This window comes from Leptidea sinapis, chromosome 37 (genome assembly GCF_905404315.1).
Source record: "Leptidea sinapis chromosome 37, ilLepSina1.1, whole genome shotgun sequence".
Lineage (NCBI taxonomy): Eukaryota > Metazoa > Arthropoda > Insecta > Lepidoptera > Pieridae > Leptidea > Leptidea sinapis.
This window is the reverse complement of record NC_066301.1, coordinates 3050072-3057122: the sequence shown is the minus strand read 5'-3', so window position 1 is coordinate 3057122 and position 7051 is coordinate 3050072. Positions and strand designations below refer to the sequence as shown.

At 31.6% G+C, this 7051-nt stretch overlaps 1 non-coding gene across 1 annotated transcript; it reads left to right on the top strand.

The window, feature by feature from the left end:
• The first annotated feature begins 1308 nt into the window (after nucleotides 1-1308).
• Nucleotides 1309-1380, top strand: Trnam-cau (transfer RNA methionine (anticodon CAU)). The gene has a single exon. It is a non-coding gene; the product is annotated as a tRNA-Met (tRNA).
• Nucleotides 1381-7051: the final 5671 nt, after the last annotated feature.

Here is a 7051-nt window from a genome sequence, read left to right as displayed (position 1 = left end):
TATCACTTAACAATATCACTTCTGCCGGCCCCCCTAGTGCAAACTTATTTTTTCTTTTTACACTATTACATTCGACAGACAACTGATTAGTCATAATGAAATTGGATTCTGAGGGAAAACATTTCGGACCTGCTTGAAGGTTTTCCAATTATTAACTTTTCACCGTATTCATGTTTTAATAAAACTGCCACATACGAATAACGTTATTGAAAATTTTTACGGGTTAATGATGAAGTTGATGAAGTTCACGCTACAGTTGTCATTTTAACAACAATAAACACAGCCGAAAGACTGTAACGAATTGTTTTGTTTTTTTTTAATTCACGCAAATTTTTAGGGTTTAATGATAATCACACCGCATAAAATGGACAATTGCGATACGCAACGCTATTAACGATACGCCTTGTATTTTATTACGTTGCTCATTTTGAAATGATGTTGAATGGAGGATGGCGAGAATAAGCCCACATAATTTAAAAAATAAGGAAGCATCGTACTAGTACAAGTTTATACTAATTATAAACTTAAGTTTATATGATGTTTATATAAAAAAATATTGAGGCCCTAAGATATGGGAGTCAAAAGAAATAAATTATTATAATTTATTAAAAAATAAATCATCTTGCACTAACGGAACGTTTTGCGCAATTGTCATCTACATTTTTTTGACATGACAGTGATTTTTTATATGGATTTTCCGACACCATCAAATTATCTATACCTACTCAAATCAGTAATTCAAAATAAAATTCAACAAGATTATTATTGTTTTCTGATAAGTACAAAAACCAGTAGGTATCTTTAAAAGATTCGATACCTGCTTGAAAGGAAAATGAATTGTGAATCCTCAATTATTAGCTGCTGGCCAAGCTTTCTCATATATATTATATTATCTATTATCAGACAGTAATTAGGCATAGACACAAGACACAAATTAAAGATTGAACAATAGAAATCGTTTAATAATTTAATGTTATATTTTACTTTTAGGTATACCTTTTTTCTCCCAATTTTTTATAATTACTTACGATTTTCTTTTTTCTTAGTTTTGTTACGTTCTACAATTATTAATAAGTTTTCATGATGTACGCCACTTCTTTCAGTGGGTCTCAAAATACATGAATTCTCGCCATCATCCTTTGAGCTTTAAGTCGGATTCTACTAAATCTGCAGTGAAGGTCGTCTGTGCAAGCATATCTATTACCGTTCGTTGACAAATTGATCATCGTTCTATATTTTACCAAACTATAACAAACACGTCATTATTGTCGAGTAAATTATTAATACATTTTCAAACAAATAATCATAAGCAGAGTGGCGCAGTGGAAGCGTGCTGGGCCCATAACCCAGAGGTCCGTGGATCGAAACCACGCTCTGCTAATGTATACTTTTAGTTTTTTGAAAAGACTTCATAATATATTTTTTTCTATTTTAATAAACTACGTCTGCTTAAATCTTATATATAAAATTCTCGTGTCACAATGTTCGTTCCCGTACTCCTCCGAAACGGCTTGACCGATCCTCATGAAATTTTGTGAGCACATTGAGTAGGTCTGAGAATCGGCCAATATCTATTTTTCATACCCCTTAATGTTAAGGGTGGTCCACACGAATTTTTTTTTTAATTTTTTTGACCTTTTTTTTTTAATTTGTTTGATTATGAGTCAGCATTAAAAAATACATACAACTTCAAATTTTCACCCATCTACGATCAACTGTTACTTTTGTATCGCGATTTTAATATCGGCAATACAACGTTTGCTGGGTCAGCTAGTATAATATAATGTGAAAATATTATCTTTTCGGCATCCGTGAAATCACTATCACTACATATTATAAAACAAAGTCTTCCGCCGCGTCTATCTGTCTGTTCACTATAAACTCAAAAACTACTGCTATTTTCACCATGCTTTTTTCACCAATGGATAGCATGGTTTTCGAGGAAGGTTTAAGTATATAATTTATTAAGTTTCGTATATACATTTTTATACATAAACGATATTTGTTGGAGGTTTCGGAAAAATATAAGCCGTCGATGGTTTGTAGCATATAGCAGTCTACAGAAAAGTCCGCGATGGTATTTGTCTATCTCTTAAGGATAACAAATTATATCCATTCTAATAATTCAAAATATTGGCAATACTAATACAGAAATTTAATAGTTATTTATGCAACTGTTGTGTAATAAGGGGTATTAAAACAAGAATGTGGGTTTATCACACGAGGTGAAGCCGAGTATGATAATAGTATCACATGAGTGTTTTAATACATAACTATCAACAGTTGCATACAAGACTTTATCTACACCCAGAATAAGAATCCTCTAAAAGATTCTGAAACAGTTAGCTTACTGCTAACATTAAAACAGCCAGTCCGAGTAGTAACCTAATAACATCCATTACTGATTATTAAAATAAACTAAGGTTTAACGAAATAATTATTTATTTTAGTAGTAATATACATTTTATATAGTGCAATTATTAAAATATCTGGCGATGTGCTGTCAAAACTTGAATCACAATCATTTTTAGTAAGCATAATAATAAAAATATTTAAAAAAAATGGAGGCTAATCGAATAACCTACTTTTTTTTACGGTGCGCGACGTTCTGGTAGTGTGGACCGCGCGTAAACGTAAATCTTCTTTTTTTGAAATACATACAGATACCACGCATCGAGCAATAAGAAGGCGGCTGTCTGTTGAACTCTTTGTGTATGAAGGGATCGAAAAAAGAAACAAGGAGTGTTGTTATGAAATTCAGTACAACATTACAACAATCGTTGAAGTGATTATTAGGACATTGGGTGTTTTAATGTTGGCAATAAGCTAAGTCTTTCCGAATCTTTAATAGAGGATATAAAGCATGGGTATAGATAAAAGCTTATTACTTAATTACGATATTAATACTTATCATTTAGTACTATATATTAGTATAATAAAATCATTCGGAAATATGTTTTCGTTTCATTTTAAACTCTACACTAACTTACACACACTATCACACGTTTCCGATGGCTTTAGACTACATTTTTCCCGAATACATAGATTTTTTTCCATTGACTGAAGCGTCTGTCGGGTCAGCTAGTATAATATAATGTTATAAAACTGTTTCTGGTCTTTATTCGTGGTCTCGTTAATCAACCCCGCTTCACCAAATCAAACATTATGTATACCAATAATGTTTGTGTTATTGTTGGAAAAAAAAACTATAAATACTATAACATTTTAAGAGTTCATCCAACTAACTAAATTTTAAGATACATATCAGACAAATAAATTTTAATAAAACCTCCTTTCTGTATGTTCTTGATGATTAAAAAATCAATTCTCATAAATTGACTTCATAAAATGAAATAAATAAAATAAATCCGATAAGCAATTACCGTTATGATGAAAAGAGCCTCAGCACATTACTAATATTTCGTTCGTCTGTTAGCACTAATACTTCTACGTACTTATAATTGAATCTCTACTGATTGGATAATCTTATATATAAAATTCTCGTGTATGGATGATGGACAGTAACTAAGTTGTATTGTTATTGTACATTGCTTCATTGTTCGCTTTAATACAATCATATTTTTTTTAATAATAGTACTATATTCACTACTCAAATTGTACCTTGTGGAAATTTTCTGTATTCTGTTAAAACGCTACGCTTTTTCAATTTCCGGTGGACAAATCCTTAACGAGGCTAATAAAAATTGAACTGACTTTCACTGTTTAAGGTCTTTAAAAATGTTTATTATTATTGTATAAAAATAATAACTGTAAAAAGCTACCTCAAGAATATAAATCAATTTTCACGGCGTTTTAGTAAAATCTTGCCCGTACTCCAATTTGAGGTGACCTCGTCATGTGCCGTAGCAATTAGTATGCCCTCACTGTCACCTACTCTGAATGTTTTAAATAAACAATTATTTAATCCAAATACAAATAAGTTGATACTTAATGTTTTCAGTCTGTGATTGCCATAAGCCAAGCGAAGATAGCATATAAAACCTCTTTTGTGCAATCCAGAGTCAGAATTGGCTAATATGTTTATGAGCGTATAGGAGGTTCTCGTACATGTACGGGCAGTGTATTGTCATAATATTAATTTCACTAATTTTTTTCTCTATATGAATCCCTTGAGTGCATTTTATAGACTGCTCGAATTGCTCTTTTCTGCAGCACAAATATGTTTTCAATATCTGCAGCCCTACCCCACGATATAATTCCGTAAGACATGACACTATGAAAGTAGCTGAAATATACAAGTCTAGCCGTTTCAACATCTGTCAGCTCCCTAATTTTTTTATCGCTGATTACATACTTTTTTATATGAGCACCCCATTGTAGCTTACAGTCTAATGTAATGCCTAGGAATGTTGTCGTTTCTACTACATCAAGTTTGTCATTATTATTTTTTATAGGTGTTGGTTGGTGCTTTATATTTGGAAGTGTTTACACTTGGTTTACCTTATACATTTTGTTTTCATTTAATTTAAAAGTAAGTTATTAACATTAAATCAATTTACTTCTTCAGCAATGTCGTCGTCAACCTGACAGAAATTTTTTTTGCTGGCGTTTTATTTTAAATAACAAAGATGTATCGTCAGCAAACAGCATAATATCATGTTTATTTTGAATAAGATCTGGTAAGTCATTGACGTAAACCAGGAACAAAAAAGGATCCAAGATTGAGCCCTGTGGTACACCCATTGATATGATAGAGCCAGTTGATCTTTTTCCATTAATGTCTTCTCTTTGAATCCTATTACACAAGTACAATTATATTAAATCTAGAGAAACATCTCTAACCCCATAGTGGTAATTTTTTTAAGTAAGGTTTCATGATAGACGCAGTCGAATGCCTTGGATAAATCTCAAAACATTCGTAACGCATCACATGAATCCTCCCAAGCCTCCAAAATATTTCTTATTAACTAGCGACGATACTAGCATCTGTGGTTGCTTTAGTATATTCATAATTATTTTTACTATATTTTTATATTCTTTAATATAATGCTTGCGTTTTAATTAGTCACAGTATGTGTGAATTGATGAATCTACGTTTTCAATAACTATTATATTTTTTCATTTATTTACATTTATTTTTTAACTCACTCATATATGGCATTGAATATTTGACGTTTGAGTATTTATGTTGTCTCACTTTACATTAATTAAATAATTTTCTAAACAATGAAGCTGTAAACGTTGATTTAATAGAGTGGTGGTGAGTTTCTTGCCACATCTTCTCATTGAAGCTCAAACTTTCCCGAAAAAGTGGTGGTAAATGTTAAAAAGCATAACATTTGTCATTTCTTTAAACGTAATGAATAAAGTGATTTTGATAAGATTTATTTTATAGGGTGTCTCCTATTAAAACATTATACATCATGTTTGGGGATTAAAAAGTGAAACTATAGTAAATAAAGCAATCGCAACAGTTTTGTAACTCCCATGAGCGAACCTTGAGGTGTCTGAGGGTGGACAGGGGGAGTGGGAGAATTTCCGCTGATAATGACTATCTGGTTCGTTAGCCTACTTCGTATAAAGTGTTTTTAAGAACCAAAGGCTCTGCTGCAATTTTAAGCTGACGTTTATTTTTAATTTAACTTAATTGTTACTACAGCAACCCTTATTTATAAAAATCTCTTTTAGATCTCTCTATATGTTATTATATTCTAGGAAATAAGATCAAAAGTAGTCTTTTATAACAAATTTAATACCACCTTCCAAAAAATTCATAAGCAATATAATTTCAAAATAATTTAAGTGAAAAACTAAATGGGAAATAAAATCAATACCAAATAAATTAATATGTGCTAAGCTTCTAAGAATAGTGATGCTACGAGAAATTAATATTCGAACAAAACTTGGACCGAGTAACGCCCTAACTCGTCAACGGTAAAAGCGGAGGTGTGCCGAAGCCTTTTTGAAGTGATAATTTCTTTAGCGGCTTTGAGCACTTTTTTTGGGATGGGTTAAAAATGTTCAACTTGCGTCAGGACAAGTGACCTGATCAAAAATTTGTAAGACAGTCGTTGAAATAATGGATGAAAGTTGATTTTTCCGAGAAATAAACTTTTTTATGTAAAATAATTGTAATGGTTCTAAAGCGATAAGTTTTTTGTAATATAAATTGTCATTTTGTATCCGACAGCGCAATAAATGAATACTGTATTTAATTACATAAATACTAGTACTTTTATAGTGATAAATAAAGCAATTCGTGCGTTTCCACTCCTAGAATATTCAAAAATGTAAAAGCTCAAGTTTTCACTTCTGCCGGCACTCCCGGTGTGCAACCTGTATTTTGTTTTAGGTGAGACATCGCCTTTTATAATATATCCACCCTCTCTTTTCACTTTCTGCAATATAGTTTATAAAGTTTTTGGTTTTTCACCACTTTGAAATAGTTTCTTACACTCAGCTTATAAGTTTTGATCTAAGTGTATAAACGTATAACCAAGCTCTGGAATGACTTGTGCAGTGTCTCCAGGGTGATACGATTTATTATCTACAAAAAAATATGTTCATTTGTCTAAAAGGCCATCAACGATCTTGTCATTCCTCTGGTGTTGCAAGTGAATATGGGCAGCGCTGATCACTTAACAACGGGTTAATATAAGCTCGTTTGTCCTTCTCTTCCATAAGAAAAGCCTACACCAATGGTTGTACCGCAGCTGCTAATTTTATAAGCCGACAATTCTCCTGTGATTCAAGTGTTCCAAGATAGTGTTGGCGACGGTGATCACCTAACATCAGGTGACCCGTTAGTTTGTTTTTCCTCCTTTCTTTAAAAATCTATATAAATTAAAACTGCAGCATGATACTAAAATTACAAACTATTATCGTTTTGCTTAAGTAAAATAATTTTAATTTCGTTTATAGATTTTTTTATGTTATATTTTAAGTTTTATTTACATAAGGGTAAGGTCGATGGTGAAGTTATATTATTAAGTACGTATGAATGATTACTAAATAGATGCACATTTTTGAATTGCCTGATTTGTTGCAGAAGGTGTAAAAATTCACCTCTGGAATAAAGTCTTTCCCAGTC